Source organism: Microtus pennsylvanicus, chromosome 2 (genome assembly GCF_037038515.1).
Source record: "Microtus pennsylvanicus isolate mMicPen1 chromosome 2, mMicPen1.hap1, whole genome shotgun sequence".
In the NCBI taxonomy this organism is placed as follows: domain Eukaryota; kingdom Metazoa; phylum Chordata; class Mammalia; order Rodentia; family Cricetidae; genus Microtus; species Microtus pennsylvanicus.
In genome coordinates, this window is record NC_134580.1 from 133,556,411 (window position 1) to 133,583,495 (window position 27,085).

A 27,085-nucleotide genomic window follows, 5' to 3' on the forward strand; every position below is an offset into this window, starting at 1 on the left:
TGCATCTATCCGTGCCACGTTCTGTGGACGCTGTGAGATAGGTCCTCCCAGCTTGAGAGACTGTTAGATTTTCTGAACTAAGGGGTAGAGGAGATAATCCAGTGGTTGAAAGCACATACGGCTCCTGCAGAGGACCAGAATAAGGTTCCCGTGTTGGTTGGCTTACAGCCACCTGAAACTCTAGCTCCAGGGGATCTGACACCCTCCTCTGCCTTCCATGAGCAACCCCATTCTTGGGCGCATACCCTATGTGCAGACAACATGCGAACACATGAATCTGAAAAATATCTTTTAAGAGTTTTATGAATCACATAAAAGCTCTTATCTTTGTGGACACTCTGGATGGCTCCACAGTCTCTCTGAAACTGGCATCCGTCATGAGGTCAGCGTGTTACTCACGAGAGTAGACAAGGTGTATGGAGATGTGATGGTGTGATTGCCACCAACAAAGGGCCTTCGTGGGAGGGGTGCTCAGGAGCTGCCTCTCACATAGGAAACTCCAGATGAGCAACAGTTAATTGATGGTTTCTCAATGGGCCTTTTACTTCCCTGGGCCACAGCAGGACACACGATGTTCACTCTTCCTTTCCTCTGATGTTTTATCTTCTTTCTCCTTTCTGCTTTGTTTTTATTCCTCCACATAGACCTTATTTATTTATTTCTTTATTTTTAATTTTTCGAGACAGGGTTTCTCCGCAGCTTTTGGTTCCTGTCCTGGAACTAGCTCTTGTAGACCAGGCTGGCCTTGAACTCATAGAGATCCACCTGCCTCTGCCTCCCGAGTGCTGGGATTAAAGGCATGCACCACCACCGCCCGGCTCACATAGACCTTATTGATCAGGGCTGGGCAGATGGTTTAGGAAGACGCTTGCTATGCAGTATGAAAACCTGAGTTTGGCTCCCTAGCATCCATGTGATGAGACCAGGTATGGTGACACACATCTAAAACCCCAGTGATGGGGAGGCAGGCGGGAGGATCCCTGAGCTCTTTAGCAGGCTTTCTTAAATCACAACTTCTTATTTGTTAGGAATGCTCAGCCTATCGTAGCTCTTATACCTAAAATTATCCTGTTTCTCTTTATCTACACTTCGTCTTGGGGCTTTTTCTTCCTTCCTCTCTCTCTCTCTCTCTCTCTCTCTCTCTCTCTCTCTCTCTCTTCCTCTCTTTCTCTCTCTCTCCCGCCCCCCTCTTCCTTCTTTCTTTCTGTACTTTCTGTATATCTTACTTTCATTGTTTCTTATATCTGGCTGGTGGCTGCCTGGCTTTTGGTCCCAGGCATGTCCCTTTCTTTTTTTTTCCTCATTCTCTTCTCTCGTTCTTCTTTCTCCTTTCTCAAGCCTAGATTTCTCCTCCTACTTATTCTCCCTGCCCACCAGCCCCACCTATCCCTCTCCTGCCTAGCTATCAACCATGCAGCTTTTTATTAGACCAATCAGGTGCCTTAGGCAGGCAAGGTGAAACAGCAACACCTTTTCATAATTAGACAAATGCAGCATAAACAAGTGTAATATGTCTTTGCCCAGTTAAAATATTTCACAACACTAGCCAAATCACCACTGCCTGTTTTGGGGTTCTTTCTTGCACACTGGAGAATGTGTTGTGGGAACCACAGAACCCAGCCCTGGGAAGATTTGAGTCCAGATGGAGGAAACCACAAAGGAGGAGCTGCCCAAGATGGCCTGGGGGGAAATAAAGGCAATAGCAGCCTCTTCAGAACAAAAATAACAGGCACAGTGGTGCACCTGTAATCCCAGCGTGTGTGAGATTGAGCCAGAACCCAATCTCAACCAGAGAGAAAGAGAAGTTATAATAATTTTGAACAAGTGGGGTCCAATTGGGAATTCAGATCAATTTGCTTTCTTATTTCTTTGTTTGGGTGTGGTGTGTGTGTGTGTGTGTGTGTGTATGCATGTGGGGATCAGAGCACAGTGATGAGGTATCTTTCTCTATCCCTCTCAGATTCCCTACTTTTTCAGACTCTCTCACTGACCCTAGAATCCATCACTTGGACTAGACAGGATAGGATCTGCCTGTCTCTGCTCCTCGGTATTAGAGTTATAGGTGCAGCCTCCACACCCTGTGCTTTATGTGGGTGCTGGGAATCCGAACTCAGGGCCTGATGCTTGCCTGCTGAGTCATCTCCCAGTCAAATCCTCTATGTTAAAACTTCAATCAAGACTCCAGTATATAGAACATTCTATTGGCCTTGTGTAGGTCACCCCACCATTTCCCTTGGGGTAAGGCCCTAGAAGGAAGACCTGCATGGCTGTCTACCAGGAATATGAGGTCTGGAGGCAGAGCAGAAGCCCCAAGTAGAAGAGTTGATGTCAGCCTGACATGATTGTAGCCATCTTGGTCCTAACTGCCATTTTACCAGCCAGGTGACTGTGGCGACATTCTAAACCGTATAAAATAAGCAAAGTCATTAATTTAGTCAGCATAGCTTTCTGTGTCCGCCACTGACTCCACCTGTTTCTTGACTGACATCTGACACATTCATACTTCTGAGGAAAGCTGGTTGCATCCTGGTTGGCCCAGGCTGATCTTTGTCTACCTTTGGGCGTAGATTCTTTCCTCCTGTCTAGGGGGAGGGACCTTCCTGTGTCGCTGCTGCCCAAGACATCTCCCTATCTGTAGTCCCCAATAATCCCTGTGAAATCTTGTGCTTGTCCAACTTCTCTCCGTCGCTCTACACTTTCCGACTGTGGCAGCCAGATCCTTCTCAGTGAGTGTTTTCTAAACAAGTCATCATTTCCAGAAGGCTCAGCAGTGACAGATACAGATGCTCACACATACAATACCCAAAGCCATGCACCAGCCCCTCCCGGCTGCTTGCATTCAAGGAAATTCCCACAAAGAACTGGGGCCTCTCTGTGAACAAAGGAGACCCAGAAATGATGACTTACACAAGGTCAAAATGTCAGAGAACGGGACCACGTCTGGACTGTGTGAATTCTAGGGATTTGCCACTTCTCTTGACCTTCGCGGTCTCTTCACTCGATATATATGACAGGGTTCGTTCCCTGGGCCCCAGAAAACCAGCAAGGTCCACTGTGACATGAAAGAGACCCTGCAGCTCGTGGAACTGAAAAGGCCAAAATGAGCTCAGAGTCAGGAACTCAGAGAAAGTTCCCCTTTTCTTTCGCCTGTGTTCCTGCGCCCCCTGGAACACTTCAACCACACACCCTCCTCCATTGTGATGACAGGATCCAGGCCCAACCTCTCTTTCTTCCATTTAGAAAGTAGCTTTGAGAAAATGGGACAATCGGGGCTGTAGAGATGGTTCAGCTGTTGAGAGCACCACCTGCTCTTTCAGAAGATCAGGGGTCAATTCCCAGCACCCACATGGCACCTCAAAACTGTAATTAACTTCAAGTTCCAGGGGAATCTGACACCCTCGCCCAGACATAGATGCAGGCAAAATACCAATTATATATGGAGTGCCTTCAAAGCCGGGGGTGGGGCACGCACCTTTAATCCCAGCACTCAGGAGGAAGAGACAGGTTGATCTCTGAGTTCAAGGCCAGCCTGGTCTATAGAGCGAGTTAGTTCCAGGACAGCCAGGGTTACACAGAGAAACCCTGTCTTGGAAGAAAAGAAAGAAGGAAGGAAAGAGAGAGAGAGAGAGAGAGAGAGAGAGAGAGAGAATGGGAAGATGACTCTGGCTAAGAAAAGCTGCAGAATAAACACTGAGCAGCAAAGGGAGTGTAGTAGAGACGTCACTCAATGTCCTCAGCCGTGTCACTTAAGCTATAGACTGTGGATTCATGGAGATTTGGGAGCAGGAAGGATGTCATCTACCTGTCTAGGAACATTTAAAGAATAATTAACTAGTCAGGCATGGTGACTCATGATTTAATCCCAGCACTCAGGAAGCAGTGTCAGGTGGATCTCTATGAGTTCAATTCCAGCCTGGTCTACACATTGAGTTCTAAGCCAGCTAAGATATATAGTGAAATCTTGTCTCAAAAAAAGCTAAAATAAAAAAAAATTATTTTCAGACATAAGCAGTGTATGGTAAGGGGTAGCGGACAGTGAAAGGACTGTAGGGTTCATAAACTGAAAGACACGTAAGTCCAAAGATGGGTGCTATCTAGGGAATATTAGCTATTAGCTCCATCTGCCCCCCAAACCTTGGCCCTGTGTGTTAGAGTGACAGATTCCAACAGGAATGTGATAGGTTAGCAGCTCCGTGGCCTGGCCATGGACACCTGCCCCCACAGCCCTGTCCAGCTAGGCTCTCTCCCAATGCCTGTCTATCTCATGCACCATTTCTCTCCAGCTGCTCCTCGAGCTCTGAGATTGGTGTACGTGTTCCCAGGGCAACAGCATGGATGAATTCACCAACGCAACATTCAAAGAAGCCAGACACAAAAGACCTCCTGCTGTACGCTGTCATCTGTGTAACTTTCAAAATAGGCGAAGCAATCTATGCAGTCAGAAGTTGAGACAGGGGTTCCTCGAAGTGATGACTGAGCAGAGAATGGGGGGGGGGGGAGCTTCTCAGATGCATGTCAATTCTGTTTCCACAGCCCAGTGGCCATCTCTGCACGCCCACCGTGTGAAAACGTCTAGCACTGTACAGTTTAAGACTGCTGCATTCTGACGCCAGGATCTCCCATCTGGGTGTCCAGGCTGGTCTCCCATGGCTCATTCATGTTTTGCTTCTTAAAAGCTTAGCCATAATCCCAGCACTTGGGAGGCAGAGGCAGATGGACCAATGTGAGTTTAGGGCTAGCCTGTTCTACCTAGCGAGACCTTGTCTCAAGCAAATAAATAAAAAAATTTTATCATTGGTGTGTGTGTGCGCATACACGCGCACACGCATGATGTGTGTGTGAATACGAGTCACAGCGTTCGTGTAGGTCAGAGGTCAACTTTGTGGAGTCACTTCTTTCCTTCCACCTTCGTGTGGGTTCCGGAGAGTGAACGCACGTTGTCAGGCTTGTATGCTAACCCCTTTACCTGTTGAGTCATCCTATCCCCTTCCTGACATGTTTTTTGCATATGTATATGTGTGTGTTCGCATGTACATGGGTGCATACGTGTGCGTGAAGGTCAGAGGTTAACCTCGGGGGTCATTTCTGAGGAGCTATCTATCTAACTTTTTCTTGAAGACAGAGTTGTTTTACTGAGGCTGGAGCTGATTTTAGGCCAGGCTGTCTGGCCAGGAGCCCCAAGAATCTGCCTGTCTCTGCCTCCCTAGCAGTGAGATTATACCACTATGCCTGGAATTTTATAGGGGTTCTGGGCCTTGAACTCAGCGACTCATGCTTGAATCTCAAGCACTGTACCCAGAAAGTCATTTTCCTGGATCTGATCCACACGTTTTTAAAGTTTTCCTGCATTTACACAAATGATTCCCATATCCTCAAATCTTTTTCTTGTTATGTTCATTTCTAACTTATTTTTGTTTAGTGAGTTTGCTTGTGGCCATGGTGTTTATCACACTAGTAACCCCAAGACAACATGTCTACCTCCTCAAACGTCCGTCATTTCCTTATGGGAGACAAATTCAGAATATATCTGTAACTTTGAAATAGTCATTAATGTGACCAACAACCCCCCTCCTCTGTAACAGTATAGCACACTTTTATATATGTGTGCTGGACTTCAGTATGAAGTTTAAAAGTTGTAAAAACCTGACCAGTCCTGTCAAATCCTGATGGTCCTGTAGCTCCTCTCACTACAAGATCAGACGTCAGCTGGGAACTAAGCCTGGAGATTTAACATCACATGCACACACAGACAGAGACACAGGGACACAGAGAAAGACACTTACACGGGTCATCCTTGATACAAGAATGCCAAATGCCACTTTATTGTGCTCGGGGCAGCTTATATAGGGATCTTTCAGCTGCAGGTCTCACCAGCCTGCCATCAAGGTCTCGTGCTCAGAGCAGCTGCAGGAAAAGAGAATCAAGGGGCCAGAACAAAAAGTAGTAGGCAGAAACTACTGAGAAGCAGTTTTTGTTCTTTTGTTTTGTTTTTCGAGACAGGGTTTCACTATGTAGTCCTGGCTGTCCTGAAGCTCACTCTGTAGACCAGCTGCCCTTAAACTCAGAGATCCCCCTGTCTCTGCCTCCCAAGTGCTGGGATTAGAGGTGTGTACCCCCACCACCTAAACTAAGCATTTTTTTATTCTTATAATCATTATCTACCTAAGAAAGCTAAAGTGCATCCATGATAAAAGGTGATTTCACGTTTGCGGGAAGCTTTATGTTCATTGACTGAAGAGCCCTCAGGCACCATCAGACCCAGCTGATAACAGCGTCAATTAGGAATTACACTCAACCTCAAGGAACCAAACAATCCTGGTGAAGCATCACCGTCAAGACTGGAATTTGTTTTCTTCCCTCACAATGAGGAGTTTGAAGAAAAGCAATCCAAGGAAGAAAGGACCAGGCCAGCCAAACATTAGGTACTTACTCTGTCTTCTTCCGGCTTGCCTCTCCATCCTGATAATGGCTGCAGATTTCCTGACCATGTTCCAAACAGAAGAAAGAGAAGATAAAGTACGAAGAGAGAAAGCTAGCCCAAACACAATCTTTTAAGTTTTTTGTGTGTTTGTTTTGCTTCCCAGAAGTCCAACCATGGCTGGCTCAGGTGTGCAGCTTACTCAGCAGCCTGCCCCAGCACCGTCAGCTCCCCTGGGAGTAGTCCTGCTGTGCACAGCAGCCGCCAGCAAAGGGAAGCGGTCTCCTGTCCCAGCAGGCACACGTGGAGATTTTGCGGGGAGAATGCAGCCAGTGGAACTGCTGTTAGCTCCCAGTAATGCTGTAACATTTAGGGGCAAGTTCAAGAGAGATTCTAGCAAGTACCACCAGCAAAGACCACGGTGACTCTTTGCCATCCAGTGACCCCAGGCCACTCTCCCCAAAGCCTACATCTCAGCCTCAGTGAGCAAATACCGGGGTTCAGGGCTATCCCAGCTGTAAGAACAGATGAGGAGACAGCTCAGCGGGCAAGCACGAGAACCTGAGTTCAGATCCCCAGCGCCCTCTCAGACATCCTGAAGCCACCCTGAGTCATGGAGATCCTGCGGGTTTTGTTCCAGAGGATCCGTCTCGTCACAAGCTCCAGCAGGTCCTAGATGGGGCAGATGCTAGCATGGGCCAGCCCAAGGCCTGGCTGTGAGCCTGGGTGCTAGTTGAGCTGGTCAGTCCAGGCTCCTATGGACGGAAGCAGCTTCCCTATGCCTATGCCATCAGGGTCAGTTCTCTCTTGCCCATGGGTGAGGTCATCTCTCCCAAATGCATGGGACCAGCTCTCCCATGGGTTGGGGCCAGTTCTCTTGCTGCAGTGTCCAGCAGGGGGCAGGGCAAGCTGTCCCAGGATCAGCGTAGGGTGAGGTCAGCTCAGCATGGCCTAATTTCATCACACATGGTTCCTATGCCCCCCCTTTGAAGAGACAAGAGATAGATAGTGTGAATTCCCTTCCTAGGGAAGCAACAGGAGGAAACGGGTTGCACTGGAGCCCTGGGCTCCTGCCAGCCATTCACCTGAATCCCCAGAGACCCAGTGGGTTGCTTTCCAAACCTGTGGAGTTGTGTCAAAAAACGTGGGCAGCAGAATCATCTGGTGGCAGTGTTTGGAATGTTCCAGTTGGAAGAAAATGATCACTTTTGGGGTACTGGTTAACCTGGAGTGTCCCAGATTGCTTGCAGAGGTTCTGGGGGAATGCTTGTGGTAGCCCTCATGCCTGTGGTCCAATGTTCCCCACCTATTCCCATTCTGGGACCCTATTTTAAGGTTGTCAACAAAACATGCAGAAAAATGTGATCCCCTGGTACATGGAAGCTTTGCCCCAAACATCTACAACCTTGAAACAAATGTTCAAGTCATGAGATACATGAGAAAGTGTAGGAGCTCAGAGTGACTCAGGGAGATTGGAGATGGGACAAATAAAAGCCATCAGGTATGTTTTGAGATAGATAGATAGATAGATAGATAGATAGATAGATAGATAGATAGATAGATACATAGATAGATAACCTTCATAATAAAATTTATTAGCTAAACTGGTTGTAAGAAAATATAAAATAGGATTCTGAGCAGCAGAAAAATGAGGCTAGAGACCCTCCCTCCTTCGCTACTGTTTGTGCAAAGATACTGGGAATATGTAAACACAGAAGGGCGGGAGTGGAGCTCAGGTCTTGTGCCTGCACACAAGCTGCTACGACCAGGGGCACACAAAGGGAGCACCAGGAAGGGGAGGCTCCCCACCCCCCCTCACCCACTCCCCACCCAATCAGGCACGGAAGAATCCCACGTGGTTCCAAGCAAATAACGATAACTGGCAATGATAAGGCTCCCCTCCTCTCAGTGCTTCAGGCACAGTGGACAACCAGTCAGATCTGGTAGGGAGGTGCGCGCTCTGGTAGTCGGAGGACCAGGTTGAGAGAGCTGTGAACCAGGTTCTCAAGGCCCATGGGGGCCATAATTCTTTTGTTTTGTTTTGCTTTTTGAGACAGGGCTTTGTTTTGTGTGTGTGTGTGTGTGTGTGTGTGTGTGTGTGTGTGTGTGTGTGTAGCCTTGACTGTGCTGGAACTCTGTATACTATGACCAGCTGGCTCAGAACTCACAGAGATCTGCATGTCTCTGCCTCCTAAATGCTAGGATTAAATAAAGGCATGCACCACCACTGCCTGGCACTCTGTATGTATGTCTACATATATTTGCTTTGAGTAGGGTCCCATGTAGCTCAGGCTGGCCTCAAACTCACTATATGGCCAGGCATGACCTTGAGCTCCTGATCCTCCTGCTTCTCTCTCCTAACTGCTGGGATTATGGGTGGGAACCCCCACATTCAGCTTATGAGATTCTGGGGGTGGAACCCAGGGATTCATTCATATGAGGCAAGACTACCCATCGAGCTACCTAGGACCTAGGCAATCTTGACTTTGAATAATCCTCATACAGGAATTTCCTGTACTAGCTTTTGCGACTTTTCCAAAAGTCTGAAATTAAGTAAGACTACAAGCTAATTTTTCTCTCAAATAAGAAAAAGTGTTCTAATGCCATTCTGGATTCTGTCACGCGCAGTAACAGCTTTCGTGGAGCCCTTAATAGGTGCAGGCAGGTGCTAATTGCCTTTTCAGGGGCTGCGTCCTTGAATCCTCAGCAGCCCACAGAGCTGGTGCTGACATTGCTCCTCATGTCATTTCTTCAGATGAGAAAACATTTATAGTCCAAGGGGAGATGCTCAGGGTCACCTTGCTAATGAGGGCTGGGACAAGGATGGGTTCTTTGAACCCAGAGCAATAAAAAATCCAAGAGGTAGGAGCGTAGAAGGTCCACTTCCCCAGGTGACAGGGCTCTCAGTGCTAAAAGGACTGAGGTCCTCGCCCGTGGTTGTCTGTGGATTCGCAGGCTCCTGGCAGCACGCTCATGCTGTCTGTCACCATTGCGGCATGTTCTGCTCACTGTCCACAGTGACTGTCTCCATGTGGCCTTCCCCTGCACCCTCTTCTGGGACCTTTTCTCCAAGCCCCCTACTGAGGGAGGTCCCTCTCTCTCCTCTACAGTTCCACCCGGCCTCTCTCGGGGCCTGTCCTATTTTCTGTCTCTTGCTGTAATTCTTTTAGTAAAAGCAGAAGTGACTCCATAGCGAGCTCCAGCTCTGGACCCGGATGCTTAGATTCCAACTGCAACCGGCTATGTGACCTTGAGCGCACCTCAGAAACAAATCCACTATCATAACTCAATTCATTCTTCTGAGCTGGAGAGCAGTCAATACACTATCTGGCAAGCATAGCAATCCAAGTCTTAGCTACTGTTCCTGTGTCCTCTAAAGATGTCTATTTTACATTTTTTTCTAGATAAACTGGTTATGAGCATGTGTCCAGTTATGTTTCCAGCTTGCCACAGAGCCAAGCTGACAGCTTCCTTTTGTGACGGGGTTCTCGGGAAAGAAATGGTTGAATAACCCTTATTAAACTGAGTATAAGACAAAGGTCAGCTGAAATCACTGGGTGTTTGGGTAGCTGATTTCCCTAAAGAGGTTCTAATCCTGTTAAAGTTTATCGGAAAATTGCTTAAGCACCCACCAGGAATACTAAATGGCCTCTTATAGGAGGCTGCGAGTTGTATCAGAAGAGAGGACTCTGTGCCAGACCCAAATAGGCTCTCTCTCTTCTTAATCACAATGACCACAGCTGACATTTCTCTAGCCTTCATTCTAGGCTACAGCTGTGTGACAGGCCCAGCTTGCAGCACGTCTAGTGTTTGTTGTTGTCTCCCCCACAGTCCCTCTTCCACTCAGAATGTTCAATATAGGGCGAGGCTGTGCGGGGTGGCTACAAAATGCTGTAGGATAGGCAAGTAGAAGCAGCCATCACATCCTATACACAGTGTACACACACACACACACACACACCCTGTACCGTGTGATAGAAACAACTGGGGCTTGTGTCCTAGGCACAATGTAGACACACCCACCCACCCACACCCTGTACTGTGATAGAAACAACTGGGGTTTGTGTCCTCTGTACAATGTAGACACACACACACACACCCTGGTAGAAACAACTGGGTTTCAGAAGAGTCAAGGTCACTCACTCTCTCCCAGTGTGGTGGGTCAGTTGTGAGCTGTCTGGGTAAATGGAACCTGGTTAGGCTGTCTGCTGCTACCGTAGGATAAGGTACTTGCCAACTTGATGACGAAACACAGAGGTTGGCAGAGGGCCAAAGGCTTGTTACCAAGCATGGATTCATTCCCTCTGACAAGACTGTGAAGAACTGGATCCAGTGTTGCCTGGGAGATTTGTGGACATCTTGCCATGGTACAAACAGATGGAGTGAGTAGCTGGATGTCCACTCTTCTAAACGAGCAGGCCTGCCTGTCCATTGGGAAGGCTACTCCAGGGTGGGTGGAGAGTTAGCTCCTGGCTAGCTTGGAATGAGGTCAATTCTTAAAGTGTGTCCCTCAGCAGCCACAAGAGCTTACTGGAAATGAACTCGCGGGGCTAGAAACTCACAGCTAGGAAGAGTGCTGGCTGCCTTTCCAAAGGGCCTGAGTTTGGTTCCCAGCACCCAAACACCTGTAACCTCCCGGGGATCTACCATTGTCCTCTAGCTTCTGCAGATACTGGCACTAATGCAAGTGTACCCAGATACACACCTATACATAATCAAACATAAAATATATCTTTGGAAGAAAGAACTCTTGTCCCCACCCAACATCTCCACATTCAGAACTGGCTGGAGCCCAGTGATCCTGCTTTACCACGCCTTCCAGGGCTTGATGCAAACTCAAGTTCACACCTGGTGGCTTAAGCTGTCACACCCACCCTTTTCTTCTTTCATGCCCTACCATGTTCTTGGTCTCCTGTCTTCTCACACCCTTGTTCCCCAACAAAACAGCACTGCCTTTTTCAGAGATCCCCGAGATTCAGTCTAACTTCCCCAAGTGTGTTGAGAAAAGTCTGCCCACCAGAGACCCTGAGCTATTTCCTCTGCCTGGCTCATTCTTCCTCTAGACAGATAAGTAGATCTAGCCACACTCACCTCGAGTGTCTTGAATGTCACCTGATCTGCCAGGGCTTGCTTTCTTGGCTGATGTAAGGGAGTGTGCCCCTGCCTGTCCATCTTCCTCTCCGTGTTTCAATTCTTCCTTGCACTTACAACTGTGACATGCTTACTGACCACCTGCTAGTCTCGGGCCCGTCTTTGCTTTCTTTCTGCCGGATCCCAGCGAGCTGCTCTGTCTAAAGAGCGGGAAGGCATCTTGATGCCATCCTGTACCAGGACTCCACATGCAAAGTGAAGCAGCGGTAGGAAGCAGCCAGAACAGCCCCTACAGCCCAGGGCCCGAAGGACACTTGGAACAAAACAACACTGTAGTAGAGCAGCTTTGAGAAGAGCTACGACACTGGCTACCCAGGAAACTGTGACTTCCAGAGGCTGGAGAACTAGGGAAGCCGCTGCATGACACAGGTTCCTTTGATAAATCTGTCAGGTGCCAACCGTTCACCTCGACAGAAGGCCAATGTTATCGCCTCTTCTAGCCAGCTCTCCTGCAGACCCTTGGCTCCTCAGCTCCTGGGCCTGCTGGCAACACTGCAGGTACCTCTTGCTCTAGACCAAATAGTGTCGCTACCTTCCCAATTCGTATGTTCAATCCTAACCTCCAATGGGATTGTGTTTGGGGACAGGATTAGGGGGGTAAATAAGATTCTGTGAGGCAAACTGGTAGGTGTCCTTATCACAAAGGCTCCAGAGAGGCCATTCTCTCTCCCTATCATGTGAGGATATAGCAAGCCTTTTGCATGTCATGTAGGAAACACCCACAAACACTGAACCCAGCTGGCATCTTGACCCTGGACTTGACTGCTCCAAAACTCGAGAGAAATGATTCTGCCATCCTAAGCCACCCAGCATGTGGCACTCTGCTATTGCATCTCTAGCTGACTGACACACCTACCTGTGCCTCACCAAGGTGTCCTATTGTCCTGGCTGTTCTTCAGGTTGAGGTGGGGGACAGTGTAAGAGTCTGTGACTTCCTTCTTCAGCTTCCTAGCCACATACCTCATGCTCCAAGCCAGAGTCCAATAGGGAACGTGGAGCCTTCACGCTCCCTGGTCTCCTGAGTTCTGTTCTCCAGCTAGGACACCCTTCTTAACCTCCTGACTCATAGTTCTCTGTTCTCATCCTTCCTCAGTCCTTCAAGGTCAGAAAAGTAATATGCTTCTCTTTTATAGCCCTAATTATACCCACATTCTTCCTGGTCCAGCTAAGCCTTCATAGTGGACAAATGTGTCTCCCTCACGAATCTGAAAAACTCCATGAGACAGGTCATCAGGTCTGTTCCTTGGTGTTTTCGGAAAATTTCATCACGTTTTCATTGAGAAATAACAATAGGAAGTTGTTACTTTAAAAAATAATTGTTCAGGGCTGGAGAGATGGCTCAGCGGTTAAGAGCACTGCCTGCTCTTCCAAAGGTCCTGAGTTCAATTCCCAGCAACCACATAGTGGCTGATAACCATCTGTAATGAGGTCTGGTACTCTCTTCTAGCCTTCAGGCATACACACAGACAGAATATTGTATACATAATAAATAAATAAATATTTAAAAAAAATAATTGTTCGCTGGCCTTTAATCCCAGCACTCGGGAGACAGAGGAAGGCGGATCTCTGGGAGTTCGAGGCCAGCCTGGTCTACAAGAGTTAGTTCCGGGACAGGCACCAAAGCTATAGAGAACCCCTGCCTCGAAAACCCCAAAAAAATAAAATAATAAAAAAAAAATAAAAAATAATTGTTCCAAGAAATGCTGAAGCGATCTTGTTATTCTGAAGACTGGATTTTGGTGCTCCCAACACCTTAACTCCCAAACACTTGTTAAAACCCAGCTTTTCATCCGAAGCTCAGCTCTGTTACTTCCAGCTGCCTTTATTTTGACAAATGCCCCTAATGCATGTACACAGTCTGTTAGTAAATAAAAAATAAATAGGAGGAGGGCATTAAAGGAACAGGACTCTTAGAGTTGAATATGTAATCCTAAATATGGTTTTAAATATGCATATGAACATAGCAATTGTTTTGTCCTCTTTCCCATGGAAAAACTAACTACCAGCATTTTCTTAGGAAGCTGGTTACTACACACACACAACCCAGTATACATACATGCACAGCACATGCACTCACATTCACAAAGATGTAGAACACACATACAAGCTCACTGTGTTTGAAAGGAGTTTTTCCAACTGATCTCATTGAATTTCGACTAACTGCTACCTAATAAATCTTGTTCATGAAATTTAATGTAGCATAGTTAGGGAAGCCATGACCACATCTCCCAAAAAGCCTTCATCTTCAGCTTTCCCGCCAGAACACCACCATCTTCTGAAACCAACACCAGAGTTTTCCAAACTCTATGTTCTACATACAGAGACGAATGGTCACCATTCTGAAGACTGAAGTGAGAACTGTTTGGCATTTTCTTTCTCTGATGGGAAGTTTAGGCTACAAAGGCACTAATTTGTGATGAACTTTCGAAAGGCAAAAGTAACATGTAGCTTCTTCCTCCTATGTCTCATCGAAAGGATGCATGAAACCTTTCTGCTTTAGATGTGCAATTAAACCCCCTCTCCAACACTTTGGAGAGATATTTTGGGTTTTATTAAAAGCAGTGGGGGTGAAAAACCATTTAAAGCAGAGAGTTGCTAAAGAAAAAAAGTGTAGAAAGATTACTTTTTCATGCAATTTTTTGCAAAGAAAGAAATCAGACTCTTTTTCCTCTGAGGTATTCAAGCATAAAATAAACATTTTCTCAAAGACTGTGACGAGTAACTCAACCAATGGTGATAATTTTTAGACCTTTGAGGCACCTAGAGTGTCCACTGATCTATGGCATCCCTAAGGAGGAGCTGTTCCGAGAGAGGAGCTTGTTAGAAGTAAACAGGACTATGGCAGCAGAGCATATTTGATACTCTCTGCATTTGACTTTCCCAGTAAGAATGTAAACTTTTATGGTTTAAGTTTATCGTTACTCCATTTATAATCTCTCCAACTGGCTGCATAAGTTACACTCAGAGCAGATTGCTAATTGGGAGGGTTCCTCTCATGTCAGTCTTGAAAAGTGAAACCTAACTAATGAGGGACTCCTAAAGCAGGATGCTTACCAACAATACTATCCTGGTCTGAAAGGCACAGATTTTCTCCTCTTTTCAAGCCTTCTGCCTTGCTTCCTACTCTTATACTGGAGTCAAAAAAAAAAATATCAAGAGATCCCAAGAAAGATGAAACCCTACCTGTAGTCTCCAATCTTGGAATACCAAAGAAATGCTGAACATCTCAAGGGTTAGCCATTACTCAAGAATAAACACACTATGGAGAGTCAATCGTAAGTGCCTAAAATAAGACATTTTCTCTTTAGGTCCGGAGTATTGTGTGTATTTAGGGGTCCCAGATCTGCAGTCATTTGCACTCACTGTAAAGCCCTGGGCAACAGTAGTCGTAGGCCACTGAAGCTGTACCTCTGGTGTCCTTTCATTGCTAAAGTGCTACATGGCACCTGGATCGAGATTTTGCTGATATATGGAGCTAATATAGAATCTTATGATAGCAACCTAGATGATGAAGTATTTGGAATTTAGTGGTGAGATTATCCCAACTGTGCCTAGTGGTTTCATATTCAGCTTGATCCTGCACATAGTCAAAATATTTTTTTCTGTGGGACAAAGGGTCTACTCACCCATGTAGATACATTTGACTACAGTCATATATTTGTGCATTTTTCTTTTCCTGTGCTAATACACATTATGGGTTATTTATCTCTATAGTTCCCATGTCACAAATAGAATGAGCCACCAAAATTTTTTATAGAAACTCATTAGCAGAAATAAAAAGTATGCTCATTTTTCGGGCTATATCTACAGTCTGATGCTGATTATATTTCATAAAGTATAAGGACTAGGGTTCTAATCATTCTGAATTTTAACAGAGTCTAAGATAAGGACAGAAAGTATTTATTCAGAACTTTTATCTTTTCTAATGTATTCATTTGTTTTCAGAATGATTTTCTGTTTTCATATTACGGTAGTTAACAATAACATCATCAGCCTCTTCAACAAATGGTACTTGGGAACACTGCATATCTACATGTAGAGAAAAGAAACTTGATCCTTATTTCTTGCCTTTCATAGAAAATTCCAAATGAATTAGGATTTCAACATTATACATAAAACACTGAGACTAGGGAGTACACTCTAACGTACGGTAAGAACTTCCTGAATAGAATTCCAGTTGTTTAGGAAATAAAGCAGATGACCAGCAAGCAAGATCTCATCAAGTTAAAAAGCTTCATACAGCAGAGAAAACTGTCAATCAAATGAAGAAGCATTCCACAACTGGGAGAGAAACTTTGCCAGCTATAGATCTGGGGAATGATTACTTTTTAGAATACACAAAAAAGAAAAAAAAAATCCTAAATACTAAGACCAAACAATCAAATAAAAATCATTTTTTATGGAACTGAACAAAAGCATTCAAAAAAGAAACAAAATTGCTAATAAATACTTTAAGAAGTGTTCAGTATTCATTGCTGCTCTATTTACAATAGTGAGGCAATGCTGACAGCCTAGATATCCATCAGTGGATGAATGGATGATGCAGATGGATAACACGGCAGAATTGCATTCATCTGTAATGTAAAATGAAATCAGGAAATTTTCGGGAAAATGGATGAAACTTGGAAATAAATAAAATGAATGAGGTAACCATGCCCAGAAAGGCAAATACCACATACTGTCCCTCAGAATCAGAAGCCAGATAGAGCTTTTAGATGAGCATGTTTAACTTTGAGAGCCAGTAAAGACCAGGATGATAGAGTGCTTGCAGAGGGAAGATGGGGAAAGGCCTTGGCCATGAAAGTGGAGGGAAAGGTCTAAACAAAGAGAGGATAAGAGGGGAAAGGAGTAGAGAGTGGGAGGTGGAGAGGGTAAACCAAACTAAGGATGCTTGGAGAGCCATATGGAAACAAACTATAATCCTAGTAAAAATGCATCTACATAAAGAGAACTGGAATGGAGTTGATCCCCATGGGTGGATAATTCTCCTTTCAGGACCCATGAATAATTAAATGAAAACCCCAGGGATAGTTGTGAGATATTTTACTATGAGTTTTTCATTAGGGAGATCCCAGAGGCATCCTGAATACAGGCTAATGCCTTTGGACTTAGTTGCCTGTGAAAACTTTATGCTAAGATCTGTTTGCTGAAGACATTACACAATTTGTTGGACACAGAGAAATCAACTTGGAACAGTACTGGCAGTGTCAATTGTACTGGCTGGTTTTGTGTGGGAAAGCACTGTGCAAGGGGGAAAAAAGCCACCAAAATTCCCACCCAGCTGACTCCTACAAAACCACAATGACTTGTCACGCAAGCTCTGTCTATGGATGTAATAGTGACATAGCAGTTATGGGTATAGCCGATTACTTCTAATTGGATTTTAAGCCTACTCCTCGGGGAAGAACCTGAGTCCTTTATTATAAACTTGTCTAAGAATCTGTGACTGGAGAGGTGACAGGTTCTAATAGGGCACCTATTTCTATTGCTAAATGGTCATGTTTTTTATATTTAAAATGTGCCTTTGAAATATTCATATTTATATCCATAGATTTGTGCTGTCCTGTCTTCGTCAGAAAAGTAACTGAGTGCAGTGGTGGAGGTTTATGCAGACACTCGACCAATTGGGTGGGAAAAGTGATGGAGCGCTCACTAGAGCCCAAATGGGCCATTTGCACCACACCCTCCAAAGTTCAGGGAGTATCATGGAAAAGTGGGTAGAAAGGATCTAAGAGCTAGAAAATGGGGAGATATCTAACAAAAATATGTCTTTTAGACACAACATAGTTTCTCTCATGAAGTCATGGCGAGAGGCAGTGTTCATCTGTATAACACTTGCATGAGATGGGGCCTTCCCAAACTTTATCAAAGATGGGGGAGGGGCAAGCGCTTACATCTTAGATTAACCTATTTTTACTTTATATTTTACGAGGCTCGTAACTTTCTGGTACCGTCCTGTGGGTGTCTGACTCCACCTACTCTTTTTTAGCCTGGCTATATTTTTAAGTCATTGACCAAAAGCAGCTTCTCTATTAACCAGTGGCAATAAAACATATTTACAACAGAGGGAAATCCCACATCAAGACTTCTCATAGATCAGGAGTCTTTCAGCCACAACTGTTTGCATAGGCAGTTGTTATAATTGCTAAAAAACAAAACAAAAACAGGTTACTAGTTTCACTTTTCATATTTTAGCATCCTGCCCAATTATCTTAATCATCCAATTTTTTTAGTTTTAGCAATGATTTGTCTCACTTCCTAGGAAGCTCCTCAACTGCTCCTAGAACTCTGAGATACCCTAGCCTTCCTTCCTGACACGCCATAAAGCACCCTGACATAGGCACCTTCCCAGAATCCTGACCGTGACTGTTCAGTAACCCCTCAACTCTCTTCCTATAACCCTCCTTTTTCACACCCAGCCTTGTGAGCTCATGGGGTGACATGGATTTAAAAGGCAGGCTGAGTGAATCTGTAAGGTTTATTGAACAATGTACAATGTATGTCTTGTGAGGGCGGGGGGGGGGGGGGGAGAAGAGTAACAGGAAAGTTAAGCAACAAGTTCAACAGAAAAGTTCTTGTCATTCAGGCATGGCAGATGGACACGGGGACATAGCCCTCTGAGGTGTATGTTGGAGTCTCCCATGCCTGAGTCGATTGCAAAACATAATTAAAAAAGGCTGTTTCAGGATGCTTTGAGTAGGCAGTTCCCAGTTTCACTGAGTGGTGGTCCTCCTGTCCACTCCCTGGTCCTCTGGGGTCCACAAACACCTAAAGAATTAAAAGAAAAAAGAGAACAATGCTTTGGATCTCCACCTACATAACCACAGAGCCTCTCACTGTTAGCCAATTGGAGGCTGAAAGCAGGTCCCGGCTAGACAGGCTCAGAGGGGCCAGAGCCCCGCTGCCCGTGTTTACCCATCTCTCAACACAGCAGTGTGGGCACGCCAGCTTTCCACCACACAGGCTCATGGAGGGCTCTCTTCTGCAGCCATGGAAGAGGATGTGACCAGGGCTCACAGGATACTCACAAAAGTGGGCCAGAATAAAAACCGTCAAGGTAGAGCCCCGCTTCTAACTCCCTTCCATAAGCCTTTGTGGACACTGCCCAGCACTGGCAGAAGGCACTCAGCAAGCCTGGCGTCAACAGCCAGGAGAACAAAAGGCTGGGAGAAAGATTTGTTCAAAAGCACCAGGGTTCGGCAAGGACAATGTGGATCCTCCAAACACGGGGAAAGGCTTTCCGTATCCTCTCCCTGCAGTATCAATGACCAGGGCACAGGCAGCCCACGATCACTTTCGAATACAGGGGCAGCTTAGGAAAGGGCCAAGTCAGGATACCTGGCCAGGACACAGTGGCCATAGTAACAGCCCCTGACTGAAGTAGCTTCCTAATTCCCCAAGCTCTGCAGGAATCCCCTGGAGAGCCTGCTAAATGCTGCCTCCAGATATGATCTCTTAACGTGCTCCAAGGTGATGGTGGCAGTGCTTGCTTCAGGAACCAACCTGAGAACCATTACTTCAATGGTCTCCTACTAAAGAGAATGAAGCAATGGACACACGTGGGGGTACTTCTGAGAACTCACTAGGTCAGGAAGTCTGGGATGGGACTGCTTCCTAACAAGTTTCCCACCCAAGTTGACAGAAAGTTGCCTGCACCCCCTGAATGAACTGTGACCGCAGAGTGGTTCCCTATGCTCCCATTTCACACCATGAAGACGTACAGAAGTGAGGTGGCAGGGGGGAGGCATATCCCCGCTGGCCTGGGCGGGGAAGCAGCAATAGGGAGCAGCCTCTGCTTTTCCTCATGACTGAGGCATTTCCTGGACCACTGCTGCTCCCCTGAAGCATCTCAGATTCATACCTGGCAAGGCCCCTGTTCCAGTCACTTCTTGCAACATGAGGAGTGCTGACATAGACAGCAAAGATCAGCTGACAATCCTACAGAGACAAGCCACAATCAATACCTTAGTCAACCAAGACACGACTAGGGTTGGAGGTGGGCAGGCTGCAACAGCGTCTTCCCAGAGCCTTTCTTCTCCATGCTGGGAACTCAATTCACAACACATTGCACCAGTGCTTTGCCACTGAGACACATCCCAGCTCCTCATTTCTGTACTTCACCTGCTGACTGTACCCATCCCGCACAGGTAAAGGCTCTGAGTTTATTCTTCCTCTATATAGAATACATTAACTTCTGATAAAGAAATTGGTTTAACTGCTTTTAGTTTTGATAAGAAGCAGTTTGGATGTGTGTGCAGGTTTGAATAAGAATGACCCCATAAGTTCATATATTTGAATATTCAGTCCCAGTGTTAAAACCGTTTGGGAAGGATCAGGAGTTGTGCTGTGAGATGTGTCTCAAGCATTTCTCAGCTCCTGCTCCAGCATGGCCATGGACTCACCCTTAGACTCTAATTCCCCAATAACCTTTACACGGCCACACATGTGGCATAAATATGTGCATTCACACATACACATAAATAAAAAGAATGCAAGTTGTATTTTGGTCTGCAAACCATACATTTTAAAGAAAGTTCCAAAGGGTTACACAACCGGCAGAAGAAAACTGGCTAAGAACCGTGGCTCACAAGCGATGCCAATACATAGTTCAAGGCACACGAATGCGAGGAAGCTCCCCTCTCAACACACACTCAAGGACCCCTATTTGAGGCACAAGGCCCTCAGACGCGGCTCTCTGGAAATGTGTGCTGGCCTATCACCTCACAGGTTTCTAGAAACAGGACATCAAGCTGCAAAGACCCAGCACTGACTTGTGCAGCTTCCAGAAAGGGACACACTGCTACAAGGCTGCAGAGTGTAGGAAAGCTCCAGGCTTTTGAGGGGGCAGGATGGGCGCCCCAAACCCAGGAACATGTCTTTCAGCATCCTCTCCCTGCACTACCAATGACCACGGCACGGGCAGCCAAGATCACTTTCGGATGCAGGGGCAGAAGGACATAAGGAGACCTAGGAAAGACAAAGAGACTGATGCCAGGGCCACACTCAAGCCACAGTGAACACATGGATGCTGTACTAAAGTCAATCACATGGAACCACATCAACGTGCCAAGGACAAGGGCTACTCAACTGGCAAAACTACCAGAACCTGTTGGGGCTGGAAGTCAGTCCTGTGAACTCATGTCCATAAAAACCTTTGTCATGGCTTTGGGTTTCCAAGCCAACAAGTGGAGATTGCCTCTTGGTGGGGTCTGGGGACTAGCTAGGTATCAGCTGGTCACAGGTTGGGGTTCAAGGCAGACAGTATGTCTAGGCTGAGCCTGTTTTCCATCAGTTAGGTTTGATTTCTAGTCACACTGAAGAGTCAATGTTTAGGTGACCAGAACCCAGAAAAATCACAGCCAGAGATACAGCTTTGGGGGTGCACACACAGATGGGGGTACTTCCGTCACTGGGGGAGAGGTGGGTTCTGCTCCAATGCTGAGGGAGAGTGCCTAGGGAAGCCAGTGCAGAGGCTCCACACCACCCTCAGCCCTTCCTTTCCCCTTATGTCAGCTTCTTACTGCTATTGTAATGAAAAGCGAAAGGTCAGAGTGGAATGATGGCATATACAGGTGTCTTCAGTGTTCTTCTTCCTTCCCCCTACAACAGACTAACCCTGGAAAAGCCCTAAGCTCTCTCCTAGCAGGGCTCTGGGGGTAACAGGTATAATCCAAGTTTTGGGAGGATCCACATAACCCCCTTCTCATCTTCACCTCCCCTAAGCAGCCACTAAAGCAACAGGGAAAACTACAAACTCCAGGGCTCAAAGGCTGAACAGAGCCAGCTTTAGATTCAAGCATTGAACTCCCGAGCAGGCCTCTCTGAACAGTGCTGAGTCTCTGAATACCTGCTACAATCACTTGAGCAGCAACAAGTCTCACTCACATCTTACCTGGAGCGCTCTGGAGACAAGCCCGATGCTCTGCTCTGCAGGCCGCTCAAAGGCGCATCAGGGCCATGGTTTGCTGGCAGGTGCTGTCCTCTGGTGGCACAGGGCACGGACCTGGCTGTAAGGGCAGCACAGACACATCAGTTATTCTGTGTTGTCCAGCTCTCCTTCTTGCCTGTTCCCACGGGGGTGCAAAGAAAAACCCTTTCCAAGTGGCTACCCAAGGCAGTGGTCTAAAGTAGGCCACAAGGCGTGGTGGGGGTGGGAGAAGAGAACAGCAATCTGCCTCCCCTGGGAACTCCACGTGCAGGCTGCTTATGCGGTTTACAGGCGACAATGCCTTACAAGGAGGGATTGTTCTTTGCCTTTCATTTGTTCCCGTCAGAACCCTGACTCTTGACTGACAACACAGCAAGAGAGTATTGCTAGGAGTCAAGCAAGGAAACAAGTTCTACAAGGTCTCAAGTGTCCTAGGAAGAGACAATGGGTGTGGAGGCTTCTGAATTAAGAGAGCAGCACCTAAGCTCCATGCCCTGCCCACCCATGCACTCCTGGAGGCCAGCCCCAGGTTGATCATATGGCTGACTACCAAAGTGCCAGGGTGACAGGCAAGAAGTGGTGTGGGAAAGCACCAGGGTTCGGCAAGGACAGTGTGGATCCTCCAAACACGGGGAAAGGCTTTCCGCATCCTCTCCCTGCAGTATCAATGACCAGGGCACAGGCAGCCCACGATCACTTTCGAATACAGGGCATAAAGAACAGTGGCAAAGTTGAGGAAAGGCTCTGGCCAAGCTGGAAAACGGTTAAACTGGAAACACATGGACAGACAAGCAACAGCCAGATTTGCAATAGAGAGGAAAGAGTGATCAGTTGTGGGTCCTTAAGGAGAGCTGAGGTGGTTGGCTGGGACCCGCAGCCTGGGCTGGGTCTAACTGGCGCCCTCTATCTACTGCAGTGGATCCAGCATGTCCTAGCTGGGTATCTTACGTAACCTGCCCAGCCAGGAGAGCTGAAGGTCACAGAACTCTCCTGTCCAGTGGCCCCAATTTTCAGACAAAGAAAACAAGGACCAGAGAAGGTCCAGAAGCTAGCAGACAGCAGTGACTGAGATATGGGCAGATGACCCAAGAGATCCTTCCTGCTGACACCCACCAAGTAAAGTGGGGACAGGGGCACTAAGGACAGGGTGGGTTCAGTTAGAAGAAGGCATACTTCAAAGCCCCCAAGGAGGGGAAATGTGGATCTGAGGAACTCAGCCTCCTCACCTTCACACACTCCCAAAGGCAATCCGGGAAACTGCACATATTCTTGCGGGATACCGAGCTCCAGATGCCCGGGGACAATCCTCACTAAGGAACAACATGGTCCATCAGTCTGGCAGGATGAAGACACCTCTTATGGTCGCTGTGTGCCCAAGCTGTTGTTTCTGCAAACAAGAAGCCCAGGTGAGCAACCTGAACATTACCCAGTTACCTGCAAAGCACAGAGAACACCAGACACAGAAGCCGCTAGTCAGCAAACCATGCAGCATGAACTCTCCCTGTAGGAAGAGGCTGCCTGTTGGTTTCCGGCCACCTGGCTAGATTAGACCCAAAATAAAAACAGATACGGTATTATTTAAATCACTGCTTGGCCCACTAGCTCTAGCTTTTTATTGGCTAACTCTTACATATCAATGTAACCTATTTCTATTAATCTGTGTATCACCATGTGGCTGTGGCTTACTGGCCGCTCCATGGCATCTGACTCCGCCCTTCTTTCTCCCAGCATACAGTCTAGCTTTTCCCGCCTAGTTCTGTTCTGCCCTTGCCATAGGCTCAAAGTTCTTTATTCATTAACCAATAAAATCAACACATAGAAGGACCTCCCACACCACTCTCCATTTCCTTTGAAATCTATAAGGGACCCCCACTATGCAACATGGACCTGAACTGTCCCCAGAGTCTCACCATTCTGTTGTCTGCCTGTGGCTCAATAATTAAATGAGGGGGAGAAGCAAAGTAAAAGACAAGCTGTTCCTACATATGGTGAAGGAGGAGAAAGTTTATTATAAATGTACAGGAGAGCATAGTTAAGAGTCAGGGATATGTCCAGAGTGGACATGACCAGGCTAAGCTGGGCCACATGGGAGGGAGAAGGGGAAAGGAGAAGAGGGAAGGGAAACCAGGTAAGCAGCCACGAGGGATTACATAGGGAAGTGCGGGGGGGGGGGGGGGGGGGGGGGGGGGGGGGGGACGCGGCCCCTGGACTGTAGAGTTCAGGACAGGGGTGGTGTTTGCCAGCCACACCCTAACAGGCAGGGTCTGAGGGAAGCTGGGAGAAACATGGAGGACAGGTTTCCTTTGATATATTAAATGGGAACCTCATCTGTTTGTCCTGGGTTTGAAAGTTAAGATCAACCATAGCCGCGTGGTGGTGGCTCACGCCTTTAATCCCAGCACTGGGGAGGCAGGGGCAGGTGGATCTCTGCGAGTTAGAAGCTAGCGTCGTCTACAAGAGCTAGTTCCAAGACAGGCTCCAAAGCTACAGAGAAAAAAAAAAAGCTACAGAGAAACCCTGTCTCGAAATTTAAAAAAAAAAAAAAAATCAACCATGCGGCCTTTGGTCTTTCTGGCCCCCACCAAGCTTCTCTCTGCACAGTGGCTTTGCCAGGCCTTTTTCAAAAGCAGTCTGAACTCCACACACACCATCCCGTTGCTGGTGCCCACCGGAAGACCATGCGGAGGCTTCACATTGCTCCGGAATATCACCACTTACCCAAGCATCCTCTCCAGGGAAAACGGGCACCCACCAGGGAGTTGAAGAGAGTAGGGGACCCCAGGGGGTGCAGAAGCTGTAATCTGTCGACCCAGGGAGCTTCCATCGGTCTCCAGGAGGGCTGCACAGCCTATTGGCCTGGCAGGAAAAGCATAAGAGAAGGAGCTGTAGCGGAAGATAGGGCACGGGGATCCGGACACCGCGCCAGGGGTCCTGGGAGCGTCCTCAATTTAAACCTTGGTCCACGAGTTCGCCTTGGAATGATTCTAAAAACAGGACCACAGGTCGTAAGCAACGATCAATTTTCGGAGGCGACAGACATGACTTCGGTGCTTCAGACACCACAACTCCACGGCGGACGGCTGGGACATGAAAAGCACAGGGCTGGGCGCCCTCCTCCAGACCCAGAGCCGCCGTCCACTATCGGCCCACGAGCCACAGTTTCCCTAATGGAGGGAACGGCGCTGCCCACGCGCCCCGATATACTCACCTTGGAACCCTGCACTGGGCAGAGGTGCAGAGAGACCGGGAGCACGCAAGACGTCTGTAGATTTCGGTGGATGGCACTGGCCACACAGGGTTCACATCCACGCGACAGGAAGCTTCCTTCTTCACGATGAGCTCCGGCGGAAGTACAGATATGAAAGCGCGCTGCAGCCTAGAGCGGCAGTCCCGACCGGCAGGAACTCCAGCGCCCCCTGGAGCAGAGAAGGCCAACAACAGTTTGGACGTGTTGCTGATTTTTGATAGTGGCGGAGTTTACAAAGAAACCCTCCTTCATTTCGTTTTTTTTTTCTTTTTTTTTTTTGTTTGTTCTGAAGCCGATTCATTTTATTCGCTACTGATTCCATAACACCTGGATCACTGGTGTCACAAAGGAACAAATGATGAGTTACAGTCTTGTTTCTTCAAAAACCACCACAGGGAGATGTCAGTAAGGGTTTGAGACTGGAAAGTGGAGGTGAGAAGATTAGCCCAGAGAAGTGGACAAAGAATGAATGCTTTGGGGCTGGAGAGATGGCTCAGAGGTTAAGAGCATTGCCTGCTCTTCTAAAGGTCCTGAGTTCAATTCCCAGCAACCACATGGTGGCTCACAACCATCTGTAATGAGGCCTGGTGCCCTCTTCTGGCCTGCAGTCATACACACAGAATATTGTATACAAAATAAATAAATAAATATTTTTAAAAAATAAAAAAGAATGAATGCTTTACTAAACGTCTTCCTAAAAGTCTCAAGAGAGAAAGGCAGATGGAGCGATTCCCTTAGCCAGAAGAGACCCGACCAAGCGGCAGAGATGACAGACTGACGTCTAGGGAAGGGGCTCACACCTCTAAGTCCCCCCTACCCCCACTTTCAAATTTGGCCTGAATCCTAGGTCAAATGTGGCTCTTGACCTTAGGTAGCACTGCCCTTGGGTCTGAAGAGGAACTCCACTGGAAGATTCCAGAGACTCTCTAGGTCAGGAGAAAGGGAAAATTCGAACTTCTGCCGTCAACCTTGAGGGAACGGGAGTCCTAAGAGGTGAGTGGATGCCATATTCCACACTTGGGAGATGCTCACAGGGTTCTGGGATTGGATATTGTGGGTGTCTGTGATGGGAGGGAACTGTGGGATGTGGTTGCTGGGATATGCTGAGGAAGGTAGTCTTACAGACACACCTCTGCGCCCCCCCCCCCAAGAAATGAGCCACCATGCCCAGCCCTAATTTTAGGTTTTCTAAGAGTGACTTTAAAAAAAAAAAAAAAGATTTATTTATTTATTATGTATAGAGTGTTCTGCCTGCATGTATCCCTGCAGGCCAGAAGAGGGCACCAGATCTCCTTACAGATGATTGTGAGCGACCATGTGGTTGCTGGTAAGAACAGCCAGTACTCTTAACCACTGAGCCATCCCTCCAGCACCCCTAAGAGTACTTGTAAAAGACAAAAGATAGTCAGGGCTGGAGAGGTGGCTCAGTAGCTAAAAGCGCTTGCAGAGGACCTCGGTTCAATTCTCAGTCTTCACTTTGAGGCCCTTAATGCTCCTGTCTGTAAGCCAGTTTCAGGGGGATCTGATACCCTCTTCTGTCCACTGTTAACACTGTGTGTCTGTGAAACACATATGGTGCATGCAGGCAAAACGCTCATACACAAAAAATTACTTGAAATCTTTTTTTAAGACAAAAAATAGAATTCTCATGATGTATCTTATGAACTCAATACTGTAACCCCCACCCCGTGCTCTCCTCCTCTCCCCACCTGCAGCACCATGGTGCCCTCCCAGAGCAGCCCTCCTGCCCCCACCCCCACCCCCACCCCCGTGCTCTTCCCCAGAAGGGTCAAAAAGGGAAAGTGGTGGTGCGTGCCTTTAATATCATTACTTGGGAGGTACAGACAGGCTGATCTCTGGGAGTTCAAGACCAGCCTGGGCTACAGAGCAAGTTCCAGGACAGGCTCCAAAGCTACACAGAGAAACCCTGTCTCAGGGAAAAAAAAAAAAAGCAAGCTTAGGCTAAGCATTAAAGTACCTGAAAAGAAACTCTGCTTCTGATTTCCAGTTATTGAAGGTTTATTTTATTCTATATTTTGTAGTAAAGATCAAGTTGAAGGCCTTGTGCATACTGACAAGGCCTGCTGCCACTGAGCTAAATCCCCAGGCCTTACAAGACAACGTCTTGTCCTGTTACACAAGCTGGACACAAACTCTCAGCATCCAGAATACAGGGACTATAGGTCTCTATTTTAGGGTTTCTATTGCTGTGAGGAGACACCATGACTAAGACAACTATTATAATAGAAAATATTTCACTGGAGCTGGCTTATGGTTCAGAGATTTAGACCATTATCTTCGTGGTGGGTGGCATGCTGGAAAACACGGTGCAGGAGAAGGA

The 27,085-nt window shown here is 47.0% G+C and overlaps 3 non-coding genes across 3 annotated transcripts; all 3 read right to left on the minus strand.

Annotated features, from left to right (window-relative positions):
* Positions 1 to 18,746: 18,746 nt before the first annotated feature.
* On the minus strand, positions 18,747 to 18,877 carry LOC142845287 (small nucleolar RNA SNORA71). Its single transcript, XR_012909848.1, has one exon. It is a non-coding gene; the product is annotated as a small nucleolar RNA SNORA71 (small nucleolar RNA).
* A 1,508-nt stretch (positions 18,878 to 20,385) lies between these two features.
* LOC142845288 (small nucleolar RNA SNORA71) lies at positions 20,386 to 20,516 on the minus strand. The gene has a single exon (XR_012909849.1). It is a non-coding gene; the product is annotated as a small nucleolar RNA SNORA71 (small nucleolar RNA).
* A 1,561-nt stretch (positions 20,517 to 22,077) lies between these two features.
* LOC142845286 (small nucleolar RNA SNORA71) lies at positions 22,078 to 22,208 on the minus strand. The gene has a single exon (XR_012909847.1). It is a non-coding gene; the product is annotated as a small nucleolar RNA SNORA71 (small nucleolar RNA).
* Positions 22,209 to 27,085: the final 4,877 nt, after the last annotated feature.